This window comes from Anolis carolinensis, chromosome 4 (assembly GCF_035594765.1).
Source record: "Anolis carolinensis isolate JA03-04 chromosome 4, rAnoCar3.1.pri, whole genome shotgun sequence".
NCBI lineage: Eukaryota > Metazoa > Chordata > Lepidosauria > Squamata > Dactyloidae > Anolis > Anolis carolinensis.
Window position 1 is genome coordinate 232,016,781 of NC_085844.1, and position 23,833 is coordinate 232,040,613.

Sequence of the window (23,833 nt, forward strand, 5' to 3'; positions counted from 1 at the left end):
GTTTGTGTGATACTAGAATGCTCAGCATTAATCTGGACCCCACTGTGTCATATCATCTTCTTCACTTCTCCAAGACAGATGTTGCTGCAACTTGCTGCCAAGATCAATATATTGGTTCATAAGTGGCATTCTTTGAAAGACTTTATTGGATTAAAATTGTTATTTTTGTATTTTGCTGAACATTTGCATTTATTGAGAGTGATAATTTCCTGTAAACAGGACTAGATCATGAACTAGGCACAGTAATAAAGTCTTCATCCTATAATGATATCTGTGAAAGGGTGAACACGGTAATGGAGAAGGGCTTTTTTAAGGAACAAGGCTTCCATTAGGTATAACAAAACATCAATTTCAGGAGGCAGAAAGGAGAACTAAAAAAAATCAAAGTGATTCTAGGCTGCACTAATAGGAGTATAGTGTCTAGTTCCAGGGGAGTAATAGTACTACTCAATTCTGCTCTGATCAGACTTCACCAGGAATGCTATGTTGAGTTTTGGGCACCACAGGTCAGGAAAGCAATTGACAAGCTGGAACGCATCTAGGGGAGAGCGACCAAAATGATCAAAGGTTTGGAAACCAAGTACTATGAGGGGAATGTTAGGAAGCTGGATATGTTTAGGATGGAAAGGAAAAGGTTAAGAGAGGACATGATATACATGTTTAAATATTTGAAAGGATATCATATGAAGGAAGAGGAAAGCTTGTTTTCTGTGGCTGTGTAGACTAGAACTTGGAGTAATGGATTCAAACTGCATAAAGAGAAATTCCATTAAAACACTCAACTTCCTGATGACAAGAGCTGTTCAACATTGGAATATGCTGCCTTGGAGTTTGTTGGACTCTCCTTCTGTGGAGGTTTTTAAATCAGAGACTCTATGACCATTTGTTGGGAGTGCTTTGATTGTGTTTTCCTGCATGGCAGGGGGTTGGATTGGACTGGATGCTCCTTAGTATATTTTCCAATTCTATGGAATTCTATGATTTCATAAGAGATCAAGTGTTATTGTAAAAAAAAAACCAATATATTTAATCAGAATTCAATTTTTTACACTAAACCTTGGTTTTACTCCCCAAAGCAATTGCTGTACAAATTCATTTTTGCACACATACAAATAATTAAGATTCCAGAAATGTAATCTTTTTTTAAGAAAAAGCAAAAGCAAAAAAAGAGTGTCCTGATGTGTGAAGACACTATTTCTCCTGAAGATGCTATATATGAGAATATCCTTTGCATTCATATGGTGAAATAATCCCTGTTGGAATCCAGTTCAGATGTGTTGGTTGGGTTATCACTAGTAACAGACACTTCCAGAACTGTTGAGACTCTGCAGCTATTTGACTGCTTGTGTTGATATAAAAGTATGTGAGAGATAATTTATGCTGGTTTCAAAACCCATTTTTTCTCAGCATAGAACTGTCATCTGGTTTTTGGACCCAATTTTTATAAACTTTTATAAACTTTTATGAGGCTTCTGCACCAAGGGATGATGGGTTCTGTAAGAAGTAAATTATACGATTTCATATAATTGAGTTCCTTGTGATTGGATGGAGAGCATTCAAATCATAATACTTTTGACCCAGAACTCTCATTGTTCCCTCTTGCTACCAACTAACCTCTCTCAGAGATTTCACCAGGAAAAGTCATGCTTTGACCCCATCATTGATCTGCTTCTCAGCAGCAATAACACATCTTTAACTTCCAAGCCCTCATTACAATTGCTTCAAATGAATGCATATATCTTGGCCTCGTAGTGTACATTACATTCCTTGTGTATGTGTATTTGAACTGTATCTTTATCTTGCTGGCTTTATATTTATTTCATTAGTACTGCATTAAAAATGCAGACTAGGCTCCAAATTCTACAAACAGATTTGCTCATTTGTCCTTGGAAGGTAACAAGAACGGTGCAAATGTCTCAAAAGAGAGAATTGGCTTCTGTTCATCCAGAATCCATACTGTAATGCTTAGTTTCCTGTTTGCATATGTAACAGATGCAGTAGTGTCTTCAGATTCTTTCCATACCTTCAAAAATATCCGCACTATATATGCTTGTACTGTGGGTCTGGAGTTTATATCTGTCAAATCTGGCTGCACGTGGAAGAAACATGATGCTAAAATATGCAGCGAGCATGAGAACTGTATGAATGCGAAGCCCTGTAATTGAACTCATGAAAAGACTCCACCATTGACCAACTGTAAGGCATCCATTTGATGCATCCATGCTGTCAGTGAAGCTGTTGGCTACCAGAGTGACTATCAATAAAGACTTTTCCTCTAAATGACTTGCTTCAGTTTGTTCAGGCCACTGTTCACTTACTGTCTGCATTTTATTGCACCCTGAAGACGAAAGCATTCTGATTGGTTCATAAAATAACCATTGTAGATTAAAAAAAGAAGAAGAAGAAGCAAATATAATGCAATGCAATGCAATATGTGTTCTGTTGTTGTCATCTTTACTAGTGTTTTCAAACAATTTTACCTAAGTGTTTTTAATAGATTTTTAAAAAGCTTTGTGTCAAATAGGTTTTAGTAGTATTCTTTTCAATTTGTACCAGGAGAAAGTTAGGATGCAAATTAAACTAGCAAACAAATTATAAACAAATAAATATAAAATATAAAACAAATTAAAACAAATACGCAATTGAAACTAAGATGAGAGCATTACCATAAGAGAATCTGCAAGAGCAGTTGGAAAATTTAAAAACACCTTTTTACAATGAAAGTTTAAAAGTTCTGGGAGAATGAAGTATATTCACTAAGCAACAAAAGTGCCATGACTGGTAAATTTGTCTGGGGAGGATGTTCCATATCTGAGTCCCAGGGCTGCATTCTGCCTGAGATACATGATCAACTGCCTAAATACCCTAACTGGATCAGATCTTATCTGATATTAGAAGTTAAGTAGGGTCAACACTGTCTGGACATCCAGATTCAAATTATGGTCTGCTTTGTGGTAAAGGGCTGGTGTAGACAAGCCCAAAGTCAAATACAAACCTTGGTGTACAGTCAAATTCCATCCCATCAAGGTAGTTATGCAGCAGTGGAAGTAGTAACCCTTGATAGGTTCAAGGAGCACAGTGCATCTTTGCCAAATCTTCAGGAGTTCCCCATTTATTTATTTTTTCCAAAGAAATCCATCCTTTTCCAGAGTAGACTGAATACAGCCTAGTCAGACAGATGGACTGCATGCTGATTGCATTTCTTGTTTTATCTGGGCTATTTCTCCATTTGTTGGCCATTACCACACCCGGTCAATCATTCAAAACACCTGCTGCTGCACCTGAATTTGAAAAGGAAAGTTAGCATTGAGTGGTGTCTGTGTATTCCATCTCAAACCACATCTTCAACTGACCTCCTCCTGCAAACATCATTTTTGTTGGGTTTGAACACTACACCAAATATAATTTTCTTCAACAGTACAAAGTGCAAAACATCCTTGAGGCCTCAAAAGCAAGTCAACATCTCCTTGACATGCCTTGTAGCAACATTATTCCAGTGAGAGAGTATTGCTGTCTTCCAAAGATAAAATATTCAGAGATAAATGAAAAAAATGAAGCACTCTTTTTTTTTCTAAGATGCTTCGGAGAAAAATGTAAATTTCATAACTTATTTATTTATTTTAGTAATGGAATTTTTGGAAACAACAAGCAGTGTGTAGTCTTTTAAGTGGGAGGTCATTGCGGGATCTTTTTTTCTTTGGCCCCTACTCTTGCTACCAATGTTTACATTCATGCCCTTATTAATTCATTCCTCATAACACTATTGCTCTTTTTTTACATTTTCTGTTTTCTCAACAACATCTACATCCTTGTTTCCTAACTGTATGGGTTTCTTTAGAAGCTGAGCCTAAGATTCCTTGGAGCATTAAGTAGCTCAGCACATATTAGAGATGTGTGAAACGGCAGAAATCTAATTTATAATTCGTTTTTAAATTCAGAGGGCCTCCTATTTCCATTTGGAAAGATTTTTTTTTGGGGGGGGGGGATTTCAATCTGTAATCTGAATTCTGAAGTTTTGATATTGCTTCAGTAAGATTTGTTCCATTAGCGGCAATGGGGAAGCTTTCGAGGCCCAGAAAACATACAACAACCCTTTCGAGGCTTGTTTCCCTGTCATTTTTATAGCTATCAGGATGAAACTTGCCACACTTATAAGCAACATTTGCTACTTTAACCCTGCTAAATTTCAGAATGTTTTGGTCATCCACTGATATTTAGGAAAATGTTAAATGTTTTACACACACACACACACACACACACACACACTACAAGAGGAATCCCCTTGAATTTCTCCACAGTCCCACAACATGTACAGAGCATCGGTCCTGCAAAGTTTCAGAAAGATCTGGTCATCCACTGATTTTTAGGATTTTTTTTCAATTTAAGCACCTTGGGTGAAACACTCAGACTCAAAGACTTGAAAAATCAAAATATTTATTCCTAAAACTAAAAAAAAGAAGAAATTATATAACACTCACACACACATTTCATAATCTTTACCAGTCTAACTAAGTAGCATTTCCTGGCTTCCAGTTTGGGTTCTTTGGCACAGAATATGGAATGTATTTAATTATTAAGCATGGGGTGCACATAGACCTGATTGTGTACAAAGTGTGATCTATCATGAGGAGATAGCCAGATAGATTTAAAACCAGTCATTTAAAGGTGATATCTCCTAAGCAGTGATTCCCAAACTTGGGTCTTCCAGATGTTTGGGGCTTCATCTCCCAGAAGCCCTAGCCACCTGACCCAACAGTCATGAATTATGGGAAGCAAAGTCCAAAGCATTTGGAGGATCAAAGTCAGAGTGCTCAGCACAGATAATATTTTAATGGGCTTTCTTGTATTCACTTCTTATAATGTCAGTGCATTCAGAGAAATGAAGCTGATGGGATGTTTAATACAGAGACACCCCCCCCGCCGCCGCCCACTGCTGTAGGCAGTCCTGCCACATTACATTTTTTAAAACTGTCTTAAAAGAATGGGCCTTGTTTTGTCAAGGTACTGTGTGCATAAGCAATTAATACAACACATATCAGAAACATAGCAGGGTGTTCTTCCTTGAGTAGAATTTCTCTAACAGAACCCCTAAGGTCAGGAGAGAGATATTCAGAAAATGTAATGCAATTCTAGAGCAAATCAAACCAAAGTACAATTCCCACATCAAGAGAAATAATAATCCTTGCTATTCTACTTTCTTCAGATCTTTCCTGGAATATTGTGTCCAGTTGACAGCACTACAGTTGAAAATGAACATTGACAAGCTGGAATATATCCAGAGGAGAGCACCCGGAATTGTAAATGGTCTAGAAACCAAGACCCATGGGGAATGGTTGAGAGAGTTGGGTATGCTTTGCCTGGAGAAGAGAAGACTGAGAGATGAAATAATTGTTTTTTAAAAAATATCTGAAGGACTGTCATGTAGAAGACGAAATGGGTGCATTTTCTGCTGATCAAGAAGATAGAACCTGAACCAATCAGTTCAAATTATAACAAAGGTATTCTTACTAAACATTAGAAAGAACTTCACAGTGCTAAATGCTGCTTGTCTGAGGAATACATTACATTAGTAGTAGATTTTTGCATGCCAGAGAGTTAGAAAAGATGCTACTTGTTGTCCTATCTCACGCTATGATTCTGTAACTCTACAGTTAGAGCCATAGAATCATAGAGTCCAGCCTTGTGCTCAGTGTAAGATCTCCAGCTAAAAAATCCCCAGCCAATAGCTATCCATTCTCTTTTTGAAGATATCCAGAGAAGGAGAATCCATCACCTCTAAAGACAATTGGTTCCCTTCTGGGGCAGAAAAAAAGGCTGCCCTCTCCTCTCTGTGACAGTCCTTGAAGTAATAAACACTACAGTCATGTCACCCCTTCAGTCTTCTCTTCACTAAACTGAATGTACCCATCTCTTTTATAGGCTTTGTTCCACATGCCTCCTATTTTATTGGCCTTCTCTGAACTTGTTCTGATTTGTTCTGATTTGTCTGTATCTTCCTTAAAGTGAGGCTCCCAGAACTGTATGCTCGATATTAATTAATTTTATTGATACGTTGAGGTTAGGTTTTTGAGGTCAAAATTATGGATTTTGATATGATCTGTGGATAAGTCAAAGGTCATTCTGAGCTGAGGATGAAGTGCCAGCACCACTTCAAGGAGCAGTTGTTCTTGGTTGCCACTGCAATTTTACCACCCAGGCATTCAAAAAAGCCTTTTCCCCACTCTAATTAGAGAATGGGATGGATCCTTTTGTGATAAAAGTTAGGGGACCTTTAATTTCTTTGAGTAGAGGCAAAATGCAAGAGATTAATCTATCCCCATAAAAACTAAAAGAAGCACTGACTCCCTCTGCTCTCTTGTAGCTCCTTCGAGGGGGAGTGCCAAAGAGCTACCTGAAATTTAAAAAGGCTAGATCTGGCACCAGAGTGGAGAGAGGATCAGTGCTTCTTTTAGATTGGCTCAGAAGGGACTAAGCTCTCACCTTTCACCACAATGCTTAGAGAAGATGTTTCTTTTTCTTTTTTTAATAAGAGTTAAGGTACAGTACTTACATTCACCAGTAAGCTGACCCAGGTTTTTGGGTCAATTTTTAACAAAAATATCTAGACTTATACATGAGTATATACAGTAATTAAATTAGAACCGTATGAATTTTGAAAACAAAAATTACATTAAGATGTTATGGCTATCTGCCAATAAACCTATATACTTGTTTATTTCTTTAATGTCCTCTTTCTTATCATGCTTTCACCATGAATATCTACCAAGAACTTAAGGTGCTTTCAGACAGCACAAAAATTCAGGGTTAATATGTGGGATAAACATACCCGGGACCTCAGAGCTGGTCCCCATACATACCTGCTGGTCCCAAGCTTTCTTCCCCCACCGTCCTCTCAGCCCTTCTGTGTCTTGGGATAAAATGGAGAGCGGACAGGGGGTATCCGTCCATACAAATATAGAGAGACTCCTATGTGTGCACATATGCATCAGTGTATAACAATGGCACATTTTTTTTTAAAAAAAAAGTCATATTTCCCTCTTTCCCCAATTGCTCATTTACTATTATAAAGTTTAAAATAAACACTTTCAGAATCCTTTTATGGCTCTTCACTTTACCTCACTTTAAACCAGCTGGAAATCAGCTGAGTCTCCGTGGGAGCCCAAAGAGCTGACCCACTGTTTCAGGCTTTTTAAAACTGGCATGGGCAGGAAGCAGTCTCCACAGGGGGTAAATAGGGAAACCCCAAACTTTACATGACTGTCATGGGAAAATCCATTTTTTCCCCGCCCATAACCGGGATAAAGGGGACCTTTTTGAAATGTGTTTCCCTCCATTGCTGTGATTGAGCATGCATTTAGCACAAACGTCATCTGGCCATTTCACCTTTTAAACCAATTTTCTCTGAAATATAGGTACTGCATGGAAGCGCCCTTAGACTGTGCTCCAGGCAGAGATATATCTGGGGAATCTGACTTCCATTCTCTAGTGTCTGCCACCTGAGGTTCTTGCCTCTTTCTGACTTAATACTGGTGATCAAACTCTATCTTATTATAGCATAGCACTGAATTAAGTTGTGATTTAAACTGCCATCATCATTTTCTTGATCTAAACCACTCCTGCAAACTCTTTACCTAGTTAGGAAATTACTTACCAGCTTCACACAAGTGTCCTCTTTTCACTGCTTTGTTTAATCTCTTTTTTAAAAAAAAAGTAGTGAGAGATCCTAATCATGGATATCCTACATCTTGTCTAATTAGATAATCCTGTTTTGTTTGCTTGGAATAAATTGATTCCTGCAGTCCTGATTTTCTTTGCTTTCTCTACTGTACCTTTTACTACTTGTCCTGACAAGGTTGATTGTATCAAGGGATCAGCATGGAGATTTCAAAATTTGGATATGCAGCAAGGTGAGCTTAAAAGTCTGCAGAAATATCTAGCTTCCTCAAGGGTAAAGTTTCTTGCATTGTCCAGATAGTTTGAACAACAGTCCCTCCAGCTACTTACTAGCTCAGTCTTCTTGGAATTACAGATACCAGTGACAAACAGTATGACCCATATATTCACAGAACTGGTACCCATTATTTCATTCATCCACATCCAATAAAATATGTCCTCTCTAGGCATTTTCAAGATTCTTCAGCACAACTAAATTACATTCTTGGACTGAATGTCCTTCATTTCAGTAGGATTCACCATTGTTCACAGTACATCAATCAACATGAAGACTGGAAGCCTATCTTCCATGGATATGGGGGCCGTACTGTACTTTTATGGTCCATCTTACAGGATTGTGCCAGAATTCTTTCCTTGAGAGACCTAGCACTCTAGTGGAGAATTAGTAGTTCCCCAAACTATTAATTGCAGAATTTTGCAAGTCGCTGCCATGATATCTTATTCAGATGTACATAATGTTCAACAATATGCAAAGCTGAAAAGTCCCCTTTCTCATCAAAAGTCATCCTGTAAATTTATGGCACTTCAGACATTTGAAAACAGAACTTTCTTGCTTACATGCGTTCCCTATGCCTTCCATAGACAAACTATTCTTTTTCCGTCTTCATCTCCAGCCAGGTGATGACAGTACAGCTTATCTAAATTAAAACAAACAAACAAATAAATAAATAAATAAATAAGACCATTTGATTATTGTAAGTATTATGGAAATTGTGTATGTGAAATATATTAAAATCCTATATAATACCTCATTAGTTAGACCCTCTAATTTGAACAGTATTTTCAGATGATTCTATTGAATCACTATTGATCTGTTTCTTTTTCACTGCTCATAAAGCTATGCTGTTAGTGATGAGAACTAGACATTATATAACCTTGTATATGTAACTTGGGGTTGGTTGGCTGTTTGTCACATGAGCAGAAGCAGTGAAAACAAAATGTCTGCTTTGATTCTAGTCAAAGTTGTCAAAGCAAATTAAGCAAAGTCAAGGTTGTCAACATGAATTAAATGAAGATGCCAATGTGAAGGCTTTGAAGTTGAAGTTCTCAGAGGATGAAAAGGTGAATTTGAGCATTTGTCAAAGGAAAAGCTTCACCGAATTTGATCTGCTATTCATTTCAGCTCTGTGTATTTATTCCAGGTTGGTCCAAGTTGGTGATCTTTTCTCTGAAGCAAAGTCAAAGTTGCTGCTCCCCACTGCTGTGGGCCAATCAATGAATGGGCTAGTGAGTGAGTCACTGCTTGCTGTGTGAAGTTTTTCACTGATGTGGCTTGGTGTGAGGCTCTCATGATATAATACTGCTGAATACCTCTTGCAAAATATGCGTCAATTGCTATGGAATCCCATGCTGGAAGTGAAAATAATGATAGTAGGCATTCTTTGCAGCTGCTCTCAAAAGATAATCCTAGCAATGAAGTCAGTTAATGCCAGCAGCAGTCTTCAGTTCAGCAACTAATACAAGCATCCCTTGCTTTGAGCACTTCACTAATACAGCACTTTTCAATTAAATGGTACTGTATTGCTGGGCAATCGTCTATGGTAGTCATGGGTGTGTAGGGTTCTTTTCTTTCTTTATCTCCTTTAGGCCTGGCAGTATTGCATGCTTAATAAATTATCTCTCTCTCATATATATATATATATATATATATATGCACTAGCAAGTGGGGAAAACTGTGGTTCAGTTTAAGGTAATATTTGCGTTGAAGCCATGGTTTGTAACCTAAACTGCCATTTTGGTGAAGTATGCCTGTATAGTTCCAGACTGATTCCTTGCATGACTAGTTAAAAGTATAAGCCCGATCCCATTCAATCTGACTTATTTTCAAGTAAACAGGTGTTAGTAAAATATATTGATGCAGACTACAGTTTTTACAAAAGTAATGCAGTTTAAAAGGTACATTTTTGTGTGCTGTAGAAGAATGGAAATAGCTTCTTTTGAAGAACAGTCTTCAACTTTTCTCATGCTTAGTATCTTTATGTAAAATATCTTAGGCATATACCTAAAGTATGTGTATGCACACACACACACACACACACACACACACACACATTGAGTAGACCATATTTGCAAATTCTAGTGTGAAATAAAAATCTGTGTTATATTAGGTGAGTCTGTTAGTCCATTTAAACTAGGGATGGAACAGAAATGTGTCATTTTCCTAATGGGTTAAGTTTGAATTGTTGATCCCTTGAGAAGTTTATATAGGAAGTAAAACAACATACCACAACACAACATAAACGGCACACTTTTAAAGAACTGATTAGAGTTTGAGAAACCATGCAACTTTACAGTAAAAAATTCCTACACTTCTTTTCAGAAAACTGTGCAGCTTTCCGGGGGGGGGGGGGACGACACACCCACCCACTTACTTTGTTCTTCACTGTATTTTGGAAAAGTGTGCAGAAAGCAAAGCTAAATTGCATTATAAATCTATATACAAGGAACACAGGGCAGATCTACAATATCCCAGGGCTAAACTGAACTCTAGATCAACCTCGGGGTGGTTCTCACTGCCACCCCCGGATTGCTGCAGAAGTGGGAAAAAGTCCTTACCACACACAGGCACCAAATCTAATTTGGTGCAACTGGATAACCACCCTTACTGCCCTGCTCCTGTTCTAATTGTACTGGCAATCACCAGGTACGAAACGGCAGGTGGCCATCACTCATCACCTGGAGTGACATTATCAAGGGCATCAGAGCAATGTGCAAGAGGAAAAAGGAGGAATTTCCCGCTTTGTAGATTTGTCCACAGTCAAGAGTTCAACAAGAGGTTTTATTTATTTATTTATTTATTTATTTATTTATTTATTTATTTCATGTCAAAAGCATTGCATAATAAATAAGTTTAAAAGTAATAAAATAAAGACAAGAGGCCAACATTGTAGTTCCACCTTTGCTGGTTTGAAAGTTATACAACCAAAATATTACACAACAAGAGAAGAAACAGACTGACTGATACTTCAGCAGAAATTATCTTTTGTGCAAGACTATTATCTTTAAATGTGCATGCCCTTTCTCCATGCTCTCCAAGGTTTTACATAGGGTTTCCTCCACTCTAAAGGGTTACAATGTGTTTCCCAAAGCTTTGTTATTCGTTCTTGAAAGTTCAAGATAAAATATTCTAGCACTTTTGGTCCCATCATTTTGCATTTTCCCTTGCACCAACTTAACCAAAATGGAATTCATCTACCAGGCTGAAAGAGGTTTCCATTCTTTTGTTGCTGATGCCATTAATATGTCAAAAGATAAGAGCAAGACCTTCTCTTTGCAAAGTAGATGCCCTATCAATGCAGTAGTCTCCCCTATCTGTGCACCATAATCTTTTGAAGAGAAGTTGAGGAACAGGGGCATTTTTAGAGGACAGGTAAAGTTTTATGTCCTGATGAAACTATTGATGAAAGCTCCCAGTAAAAATGTGTCAGTACCACTGACTGCAGTGGCTTTCAGGCATGCTTGACTTCAAGTGGATTGTGCCCCTGTCTTCATTCATCATCCTTTCTTGTACTAATGTAATCCATACTATTTTTAAAGAAATGCACTGGCTGCCAAACCACATCATATATCTTCATGATCTATAGCAATAGTTATTTTTTCCCCCTCAAGAGGCATTCCATGATCTGTCAGATGCTTCAAGATTGTTCTTCTCTTGCTTCATGACCCACTTTGGTTCCTCTTTTAGACAGTTACAGTTGGCCCTCCATATCAATGGATTCTGCATCCATGAATTCAACCATCCACAGATTGAATGTGTGTGTGTGTGTGTGTGTGTGTGTGTACGTGCACACACACACACACACACACTGCATGCACACAAACATATGTTATGCTGCTGTATATAATGGGGCCTGAGCATTTATGGATTTTGACATCAAGCCCCAACATTTAACAACAGCACACTACTGTAGATATAAACAAATCCACTTACCACCACACCAAAACTCCAACCCTTGTACCCATAAGACATCAGAAGATTTAGTTATTCATCTTCTCTTATAGGTTCTTTTTGAAGATGAATGCATGACTTTTGCTTTCATAGTATTTCTAGAGTTCCTCCTACTGTGAAATAGGTTGCCAATAATGGCAGAATACATCAGCATGCAGTCATTCATAATTCTGGACTAAGGGATCTCAGTGTTTTTAGGTCAGTGGTCCTGAATGACCAGACAATGAGGCATAAACTCAAATAGTAATTCATACCTACCCATTAAATTGACTTGATATTTCTTCGAATCACAGGACTTGATATTACAACCTTATTCTATTCAGAACTGAAATGAAATGTAAAGGTTATGTTCACTAGTCTAAAATCCAGCTTCAGATCATGCGGATTCCAGTTTGAGCTGCTGGAAGTAGAGAGCTCAAAATACAGGTACAGGGTGGTCATGTGGGCTATGTTTATTTGGGAGGCAAATTCAGTCTATGCACAATGAATCAGATGGAAGAGCAGAGACCTTGAGATTGCCCATCCAATTTAAGCATTGGGGTAGAAATCAGAACAGGAACACTGTTCCCCATAATGGTGTGATTAAATTGATTTATATATTTGATTGAAATTAGCATTTGGAAATATTGTGTATCCAGTTTTATCCTCTTTTTTAGCATGATTTTTTCTTTTGGGGGGAAGAGTTTGGGTGGTAATAATATAAAGATATAATTAATTATATATAAAGAGTACAAAATACTGACCATACATGTGACAAATCCATCCCCATATTACAGCAGATAGTGTTTTTCTAAAACAAAATCCCCATGTAAATGTCTGCTTCAAGGACTTGCCATCTCGTCTTCTGTGTAATGTTGTGTCTATTCCCCATAGATACCAAGAGGATGCTGCAAGCTGGCTCCTTTTTTGCATGCTAACATTTGATTGAAATATATAGTACATTGTAAGGTCGTACACAAATGACTCTTTGAAAATTCAAGCTCAAGCAAAGCAGACTTTCTCTGTTGAAGTTAAGTAGGTCAACAATTTACCTAGTCTGTCTGCTAATGTGCTTGCTATACAAGCTAATGAGATCTTGAGAACAATCCACGTACCTAAGATTGTCAAGGTGAACATGTTATCTTTATTTGGAGGTGGAGAAAGAACAAACTTTAGAATTTGCTCATTGTTTGCATAAATATTCTCAATTGTCCTATGAATATAATCAGCATCAATGAAGATCCTGCAATCAATGCGTTCTTCTGAAAGCAACTCCAGGCATAATGAAGGAGTGAGAGAGAGGGCTAAAAAAAGCAAAGTTTTGTCTTTATTTCCCAACTTCTTCCAGAGTAGTCCAACATGTTTTTATTTGAAAGCAACTCTCACTGACTTTGGTGGTGACAAAGAGCTTATTCCCAATAGTATACACTGCAGGATCACTGTTTTATGCTACTGCTTTTGGACTCAATTCCAGTCTTTTCCTTTGTCAATTTCATTTATTTTTCTTAGATTAATATCGTTCATTCCTTCTTTTTTACTGTTTCACTAGGGAAGTGAGGGTGGGCATGCATTAGGGAGGCTGTGAAAGGGCATTGGGGTCCCCACAGGGGAGTCCCCACAGGGAGAATTTAATCCCCTTCCCCAGATCTAGTTGAACAATATTAGGGGAAAGGATCCCAGAAAAAGTGGTTTCTTAAGTCTGGTGTCTTAACTCAGATCTAGTTAAAAGATACTAGGGGAAAGTAAAGGTAAAGGTTTCCCCTGACGCTAAGTCCAATCATTTATTTATTTATTTATTTATTTACATCACTTTTACCCTGCCTTTCTCTCCGAGGGGACTCAAAGCGGCTTACAGTAAATAGGCAAAAATTCAATGCCTAAAAACAATGTAAAAACAACAATTGATATAAAGCAATCTACAAAACAACAATTCATATAAAACAGATACCATTACAAAATAAAATCACATTATATAAAATTTTAAGCATGTCCAAGATTAAAATCCATTCATCCAGAATCCTCAATAAGTCTTTGTACATGTCATGTAAAGTCCATGTTCTCATTCATTAAAAGCTTGCATGCACAACCATGTCTTTAAGGCTTTCCTGAAGCCTAGGAGAGTTGGTATCTGCCTTATGTTGCTGGGGAGGGTGTTCCATAGCCAAGGAGCCACCACCGAGAAGGCCCTGTCCCTTGTTCCCACCAGCCTTACCTGCGAGGCTGGTGGGACCGAGAGCAGGGCCTCCCCCGATGATCTAAGAGTTCTAGAAGGCTCATAGGGGGAGATACGTTCGGACAGGTAAGATGGGCCAGAATCATGTCTGGCTCTGGGGGTTAGTGCTCATCTCCATTTCTAAGCCGAAGAGCCGGCGTTGTCCGTAGACACCTCCAAGGTCATGTGGCCGGCATGACTGCGTGGAGCACCGTTACCATCCCGCTGGAGTGGTACCTATTGATCTACTCACATTTGCATGTTTTCAAACTGCTAGGTTGGCAGAAGCTGGAGCTAACAGTGGGTGCTCACTCCGCTCCCGGGATTTGAACCTGGCACCTTTTGGTCTGCAAGTTCAGCAGCTCAGTGCTTTAACACACTTTGCCACCGAAAAGAGGTTTCCTAAGCCTGATGCCTTAACTCAGTTCTTGATATGAGGGCAAACAGGAGAGGAGACATTTGTCTCCTGTGTGATAGCAAAACAAATGGATAAATCAAGTGGAGAAAAGAATTAGGTGTGGTGGAGAAAGGAAAATCTTCCATTTAATTTCAATCCTTTGACTCTCTTGTATTTTTCTGTTGGCTTCCATGGGTGTGTGCTACTTCTCTCACATAAGAAGCCTGAGCTTCTCTTCCCCTTCCAAATATGCTGCTGGGTCAAATGGCCAGGCTTTCAAGGGAGCAAAAGCCAGAGGGATAGGTACTACTGAATCTCAATCAGGTCCTCCTACGGGATACCTTTTTGGGCTGGCAGTGGTAAATATGTCTTCCAAGTCTGGCCATTATCATCCTGATAGCCCTAAAAATGATGAAAAGGGGGCTGGACCTTCCTGGAGCGAAAACTGATCTTTTGGCTGCTGAATCAAAAAATGGCATTTTGTCCTTCCAAATTCAGGAAGCTCCTGAAAAACAGAATGGGGAAGCCACTGAAATCAGGACACTGGAAACTGCATGGGTTTACCCGAATTGCACACCCCTACTTCTTAGTACCATTGTTTTTCAAAGAACTTTACAGCATATCTTGTGATTAACTTCTAGAGACTTAGATATTAATATAAGTGAAACCAGACTCTTGGGTAATTTTTAAGAATCATTCAGCTCTTTTTCTGTGAGCAAGGATGAGCCAGGGAAACATGAAGCCAAGGAAAATATTCTGGCATTAATTCCTGGTGGTCTAGTGACATTATGTATATTGTTTCTTTAAACAATTTTATCATGTGTGTACATTCAACTCCAAAATGCTTAGGTTTGACTTGAAGGCTGGAGCCAAACCATTGGCCTGGTTTGACATGAGCTTTTCAAAGTTCTAACTCCACATAATTCTTAACAAAAACAATGGTTACAATTTTAAGAGAAAAATAAATCAGCATGGACACTCCCAGTGAAAGTTTATTGGAATCTTATAATCAAGTCAGCTACCAATTTATCTTTTTCCTGATTTCTGTTTCTGGAATGATTTTCAGAAATTGGCTCCTTGAAAATGGCAATGGTCCATAATAATTTTGTTTTCCACAAAACCTGAAATCCACCTCTTAGCTTTGAAACTTGTGACATCATATTTGAACAGCCAAAGACAGAAACGCTCATAGAGGACACCACGCACTACTGAAAGTCACAATCACAAATTCTGTCAAATGAGTGGGACTTTTAAAACAACACTGCAACGCTGCTGTATAGACCCTGTTGATTTCAGATAGGCATATATTGGAAAGGTTTGAAGTAGGTGGTGCCCACTATATTATAAATATGCAATGTACTCCTTTTAAAACACATACACACATGCATGAATAACACTTTGCAGTTCAGAGTATTTTCTGTTCTCAAATTTTCACATGTGTCACAAGTGAACAGAATGCAGGCAGTCCCCAAGTTACAAACAAGATAGGTTCTGTAGGTTTGTTCTTAAATTGAATTTTTATGTAAGTCAGAACAGGTACATTTTTAAAATTTAAGTATATATTTGTAGCTTTGGATAGCACAGGGAAAGGTAATGCGCTTGTGGCATTTGTTTTGCTGTCTGTGCCCCTATTTAAAAGATTTTACCTCACTTGCTGTCCCTGAGATAACTGAATTTTTAAAAATTTGGTTTGTTGTAGAAACAAGGATTGGTGATAAAACTTCAGATGAGAAACCTTTTCCCCATGAAACTTTTTCAGGAGTGAACTTTCCTTTCCTAGGGGTAGATTTCTCTCACTTATTGTTTCACCTCCATTCTTAGCTATGAGTTATTTGTAATTCAGATGTTTGTAACTTGGGAACTGCCTGTACTAGAATTATACTGCCTCATCAAACATATACAATGGAAGTTGACAATTTTGGTGGATCTGTGGGTGAAATCTTCCCCTTTAAACTCTTAGGGGACCAACTGGACTGCAAGGAAAAAAGGTTTAAAAACCCTAACATCAAATGTGGAAGGAATGGTCCAGACAGCTGCCTACCAAATTGTTAACCAGGGAGCACTCAACTCTCACATTATAACAGTTTCGCTGGCTATCAATCCATCTCTGAGCACAATTAAAAGTGTTGGTTATGAACTATAGAGCTCTATATGGCTTGGGTTCAGCCTATTAAAAGAAATATATCTTTGCACATGACTCTACCTAGTTTAGAGAAGGAGGACCTCTGCCTTTTTGGCCCATGCTGTCTCACATTTTGGGCTATACTGTGGCACCCTGTGCACCCTATCTCCATTCCCCATCATACAATGGGGATGGGACAGGGTCCGTTGGCACCTGTCCTTGTTCCCATCAGATGGGAGATAAAGAGGCAACACACAGCAAGGGGCCGGGCTGTGGTGCAGGCTGGTGAGCAGCCTGCTGCAATAAATCACTCTGACCATGAGGTCATGAGTTCAAGGCCAGCCCGTGGCGGGGTGAGCACCCGTCAATTTAAAAAAATATAGCCCTGCTCGTTGCTTACCTAGCAACCCAAAAGATATTTGCATCTATCAAGTAGGAAATAAGGTACCACTTATAAAGTGGGGAGGCAAATTTAACTAACTTACGACATTGGAATGAGGAAGTGCCGTCACAGTGGATGATGAAGCAGCTGCTCCCCCCTGTAGCCAGAATTTAATATCCCCTCAGGAGAAGGTTAAATTGCCTCTGCGTCTGTCTCTGTCTCGGTTCTATGTGTATATGGGCATTGAATGTTTGCCTTATATGTATATAATGTGATCCACCCTGAGTCCCCTTCGGGGTGAGAAGGGCAGAATATAAATATTGCAAGTAAATAAATAAGTAAATTGCCCCACTGCCCTTTCCCTCATCATACAGGGAAAGGGGGGGGGGAGTGTGGGTATGTTGCACCCCAGGGCAGCGTGAGCACTGAAAACCAGACAGAGACCAATAAACATATAATATCTTTATTAAAACAATTATAAATCCAGGAATGAATAGGTGGAAAGGTTGAGCAGATAATAGTCCTTTATGAAAAGGTATGAATTAGTCCAAAGAATTGAAGGGAAATGTACAATATTATTGTCCAAAGTCCAGAAACCGAAACACAGTCAAAACTGTTGGAAAGTTCTTGAGCGGGGGAAAAACAAGGAAGCAAGACTGAAATAACAAGGTCCAAAGTCACTAGGAAGTCTTTGATATCCAGGCAGGAGCGTGATGAAACTGAGGCAAAACTTGGTTCAGGAGCTAGGCAAGGGAGTAGACTTAATCCGGGTCTACTCGGGAGTTGCGTCTCGGCTTGGCCGCCAGGATCTGGAAACTTGGCTTGGAAGAAACAGGAGCTAGAGTCGGTGAACCTTTCTCAGGAAATAGCAACGTTGACATCGCGAAGTGTCCACAGTGCAAAGCACTTTTATGGAACTTAGATTTGATCACAAACAAGGAAACCCAAACTCCCTAAAGGTTCCCAAGGGAAAACCTTCTATCCATTATCCCCTCGAGATGCCAAGCGGTTACTCCTGCAGATGTCTTGTTTCTCAGATCTCTGGTGATGCAGAAACTCCCTTCTGTTGAAGGACACATTCTCTGGGGAACTAAGAACATCTGGTTCCTCCATGGGAGTAATATTTTCACTTTCTATGCCAATTAAGGAATCGTCCGAGCTATCAACAGCCGACAGCTGTAATTGGAAAGAGCTCTGTGGACTAGGTAAAAAGTCAGAATAAGTTTCCTCCTGGTCATAGTTCATTTCTGGATCAGGTTCAGAAGCCAAAGGTGGCTGGGGTATGACAGGGTAGCTCCCCTATGGTGGAAAGCACCTTTCGGCATTTTCCCTCCATTTTGGGAGGAATGTGAGCGGGGCCTTCTGTGCGTCTTCTGATGGCGCTCGGCAGACCCTGTCCTAGTCACGAATAAAAACAGCAAAACTGGGCTATTTTGCCCCATGTAAAAAGGTCTTTGTCAACCACCTTCACAAACATGGTGGGAACATGACAGTGGGTGTTCGCTGTGGCTCTTCCCAGGTTCTGGACCTCTCTTCCTAAAGGAGATCAAGTTGGCTTCTTTTTTGCTGTCTTTTCATCAGAGAATTGAATGTTTTGTAAGAAAATTGTTTTTTAACATCAAGTTTTACATTCATTCTGTGTTTTATATTTATTGAAAATAGGGTTTTTTTATAATTAAACACTAGTCAAGTCAAAACGTTTTGATATGTTTTTAACAATATTTGTTTTTACTCACAATTTTCTATATTTGTGAGGTATAGTGTCAGCTTGAGGGAAAAACAGTGTAAAAACAAAATGATGGAAGGATGAGATCAAAAGACCACTTCTGGGTTTGAAAAGCAGAATAATCAGTCAGGGTTTTCCAGGAGAGGGAATTCATAGAAAATGAATGGTCTGAAAAAGTCAAGGGTTGGGCTCACAAAAACATTCTCAGGGGGCTCAGGTGCACAGGCAGATGTGCACATTTGGCTACCATCTAGTGGCCCTTTTGTCCCCTGGCTACTTACCATCATGTTCCTTCTTAATATTCTTAAAGATGAATGGAAACTTCTGGCTATTGTCCAACCAGCTTACTGATGCAGGGCAAAAGTTTATCCTACAGTCTCTGCTTGTGCTCTCCACACAGAAGTGGAAAGCACACCATCCCTTTAGGTTGATTCTAGACCCTAGGATTCAGGTTTTGCCCCTGCGAGAGTCAAAGCAAATGTTAATTGGTGATAGAGTTGACTAATAATTGTTCAGCCTATTCTAGATGGGATTCCCACTCCCTGTAAAGGATTAGGGTTGCACTTTGATAGTACAATAAAATTTGACCTGGTAGATACATGTTCTGGCAGGCTATGTGGCTTGTGGCATTTGATCACCAAGAACTTAATTGTGCAACAGATGTTACCACTCCTGGTAAAAAGTTGACTTAGATACAATTACATTAGTCTGTTGACATTTAGACTGGGCAATAGCAATATGCAGTAAATGGGGCTGCATTTGAAGGCTATCTGGGAATTACAACCACTGCAAAATGCAAAAGCCAGATTGCTAGCTGGCTCAAGAATAAGGAAATCTGTCTTGCCAGTTCTAAAGGACCTATATTGGCTGCCAATCTGTTTAGTCTGTTTCTGAAAACAAATCAAAACACTGACCTTAGCTTTTAAAGACCTCAATGGCTTGAGATCAGGGTACCTGAACAATTACTTGAGCCCCCCCCCCCCCCCGAGCCTCTCTGATGACTAAAATTGTTTATAGTTTCCATACCTCCCAAAGGAATGAGACTGAAGAGAAGGCAAACCTGTGACAAAAAGTCAGTTGGGTTCTATTCCCTTGGCCATTTTCCCTTGTATCGTACTTGGTAGTTTTTAGAATGAGACTGAAACTGGCTTTACCTTTGAAGAGAGTCTAGCTCTACTGTTATTTTGATATTATCATAATCTGTTGTCTGCTTTAATTTATATAATAATTGCCATACCTGACTTACTGGATGGGGAAAGTTGTGGGCAGTACTACTGCCCACCTGTCATCTTTCTCCCTCCCTCTTGATCTCCCTCTTCCCAGAGGGCTGCATGGTGAGCGCCTTGTTTCTGGGAGGTAGAAATGGCCAGCTAATAATTTCAAAGGGTTTCTGGGCTGTATGGCCATGTTCCAGAAGTATTCTCTCCTGACGTTTCACCCACATCTATGAGGTATACTTCACAACTTCTGAGGATGCCTGCCATAGATGTGGGCGAAATGTCAGGAGAGAATACTTCTGGAACATGGCCATACAGCCTGGAAAACACACAACAATCCTGTGATTCTGGCTATGAAAGCCTTCGACAACACAATAATTTCAAACCTTGTTGGTTCCTTCTGATTGGATGGTGGGGTGCAGATCTGAGGGAGAATTTTCTCCTTCAGGTCTGCCTCTCTAGAATAAATACAGGCTCCCCAGCACCCCAAGTGCAGTTGGCCTCAATCACTCACTCTTGCTGTCAGCTGTAACAAACAAGTTGTGGTCTTTTGTTTTCCAAAAATATTGTTTTGTTGTGTATTTTTCTGTGTCCTGGTGCTTCCTCCAGGAAGGATATGGTTGTTCTGCACACACAACTGTTCTCCTTGCATCTGAGGGTTGCTGGGTTTTTTTGTTGCTGTTGTTATTACATATATTCATATTCTGATTCAACTCCAGTGAGCTCATGGTGGTATACCTAGTTCTCTTCTACATTTTTATCCTCACAAAAACTGTCAAGTAGCTTTGGCTGTTACATAGGGACTGGCCAAAGTCAGCAAATGAACTTTATTCTCAAAGAAAGATTTTAACCAGGGTCTCGCCAGTTGTAAGCCAATAGTATAACCAGTATACTGTGCTGACTGTGGCTATGTATTCCTAACTGCCTTATGAATCATTGTGATCAAGAGGTGGGACAGAAAAATTAAATAAAGTAGTCATAGATGCCCAAAAACATGAAAGAGTGTGTAGCAAGTGTTAAGAAAACACATCACAAAACAGGAGGTATTTTTCAACACATAAAAATGTGTCACCTAAAACAAGTTTTGGCCCTAGTTAGGCATAGTATATATGCATTGGGGGAAGGGATGTGATATTTGCCATTAATATACTGAACAGTATGTTTGTTGTTATGTGCCTTCAAGTCAACTCTGATTTATCCTTACACTGTATCCTAGAAATATTATAATTTTGCCACTCAACATTTTGGGATGGTTTTTTTTTTGGGCATCTTTGGCACCATATTTTCAGGGGAAAAATACAGTCCAATGTTGTATCTTTGTGTGCATGAATGTGTTGTGTAAGATGTAGTACAGTATAAAGGTAAAAGTAAAGGTTTCCCCTGCCGTTATGTCCAGTCATGTCTGACTCTGGGGGTTGGTGCTCATCTCCCTTTCTAAGCCAAAGAGCCGGCGTTGTCCGTAGACACCTCCAAGGTCATGTGGCCGGCATGACTGCATGGAGCGCCGTTACCTTCCCATCTGAGCGGTACCTATTGATCTAGTCACATTGGCATGTTTTCGAACTGCTAGGTTGTCAGGAACTAGAGCTAACAGCGGCTGCCCATGCCACTCCTGGGGTTTGAACTTGGGATTTTTCAGTCTGCAAGTTCAGCAGCTCAGTGCTTTAACGCACTTCGCCACCAAGGTTCCTGTAGTACAGTATAGTATATAGTATATTTAGTAGTACAGTGCAGTTGATGTTCCAGCTAAAGAGCAGCAAAATTACTAGATCCTCTTAAATATATTAAAACAATGTATTAAACCCTTGATTCATCTGATAACTTTCACCCTATCCCTCTCTCCACATAAACAATTTGGGTTTTTTCCCCCAATAGCATTTGAGTAAATTGTTAACACTTCTCTGGGCTGTTTTTAAAAGATGGCTGATGTGAGGTATTCTAGATCTTAATGACACTATTAATCAAAACAGTACTTTTTAAATGTAAAATATAGCTTTTCTACATGGTAATTAATACCATGGTAATTAATTCAATGGCAGTTCTTTGTTTAGAGAAGAAAATGATGGAGAAAGGTACAATATTACAATCCTAAACATTTGCACTGGAGTAATCATAGGCTAACATAAGTAATACATGCACACTTTTTTTCTCCTCCCTTTTTTAGTACACTTCACACTGTTCAGTAAACCCCATAAATCCTAGAAGCAGCTTATTCATAAATTGAGAATAATATTCAAATAATAAAATTATACTGGATCACGCCAGTAGTTTGGTTAAGCCAGTACTCTGTTCACATAGTAGCTAATCAGTTGGTATTGATTTATCGTGTCAGAAGAAAATTGAGAATACAGTTATCATATATAAATGGTTGGTTATATGAAAGATACAAACAGGATGAATAGAACAGCACAATTACAATTGTACTTTGCAATGGACATCCAGAAGCATACTGCCTCTGGTCAGGAGTATATATCCAACATGATTGATAACTAGTACAACTTCCATATTAAAGAACCACAGTTCTACTTGCCCATGGTTTCACTTATTCATGTAGGGCCTTCTCTATAAGCTACACCTTCTGTTCATTACCTGTGCCATTCATCTCATTATAAATAATAGGTTTAACTATTATCTATGGTTTCACATGTTTATGCAAAGTCTGGTATCATGTCCCCCATGAATATGGGGGTCATGTAGTATTGATAGCCCAATCTTCTTATCACCTTAAATCTATCCAAGTATTTAGCTGTCACTGCATCTTGTAGGAACAAAATCCATAATTTAACTATGTGCTATATGGACCACTTCCTTTTATCTGTCCTGAATCCTTCCTCACTATTCAACTTTGGTGAATGGTTCTAGCTTCCATTATTACATAATTATAGTGTCCATGATTTCAGTCCAAGAAGCCTGCTTTTTATTGAGGAACAGAAAAATATGAACCTGCTTTGAGTCAAGCCATTTGTGCATCTATCCCAGCAATGTGACTCTTAGGGTGCATCTACACTGTAAATTAATACAGGTTCTCTAACTGCCAGGCTCAATGGTTTGGAATCCTGAGAGTTTTAGTTTGGCGAGGCATGAATACTATCTGACAAAGAAGGCTAAAAAACTTATAAAATTGCAACTGCATTGGGCCATGCAACTGTAGTGAAAGTGGTGTCAAACTGTACTAATTATACAGTGTGAATGCATACTGACTATGACTAGCAGTAATCTCCCAAATTTTAAGCAAGATTCATTCCTAACCCAAGATAGAGATGTCATAGATTGAACCAGAAATGTATGATATGCAATAATTGTATTTTACTATAGGACATAAGACGATGGATTCAGATTACAAGAAAAGAGATTCTATCTAAACACTATGAAGAACTTTACTTTGCTTTAAACTGTCAGGTAGTGCGATAGACAGCTTCAGGGGAATGGGACGGACTCACTTTGTTTTGTTTTTTTTAATAACAGAGGTTAAATGGGCATCTTTCAGAGGTGCTGTAATTATGTATTCCTGCAGAAAGTGGAATTGGACCATATTGCTCTTGTTGCCCCTTGCAAATCCAAGATTCTATTATTTTATGAGTAATAATAATAATAATAATAATAATAATAATAATAATACTTTATTTATACCCCGCCACCATCTCCCCAACGGGGACTCGGGGCGGCTTACATGGGGCCATGCCTAAAACCATACAATATAACAGAATATAAAACAACACATCATATGTGTGTGTGTGTGTGTGTGTGTGTGTGTATTCTTGTTAGGATTAGTCATCTTGGTTATAACATAGATAGAATGATAGTCAGATGAATAGGACTCAGTTTAGAATGCATTCCATATATCTACATTTTAGAGTCGACATAATGGGGTAGGGATTTACAAGAAATCATCCTGA

General features: G+C 38.9%; 1 protein-coding gene across 5 annotated transcripts in view; it reads left to right on the plus strand.

Annotated features, from left to right (window-relative positions):
• tshz2 (teashirt zinc finger homeobox 2) overlaps positions 1 to 23,833 on the plus strand; it is a 425,545-nt gene that overhangs the window by 68,435 nt on the left and 333,277 nt on the right. Inside the window, exon 2 of one of the 5 annotated variants that reach the window (XM_062978939.1) lies at positions 1 to 23,833. This exon is cut by the window's right edge and continues 68,533 nt beyond it. The exons of the other annotated variants lie outside the window; for them this stretch is intronic. The gene's annotated coding sequence lies outside the window, so the exon portion shown is untranslated. 5 annotated transcript variants of the gene reach the window in all.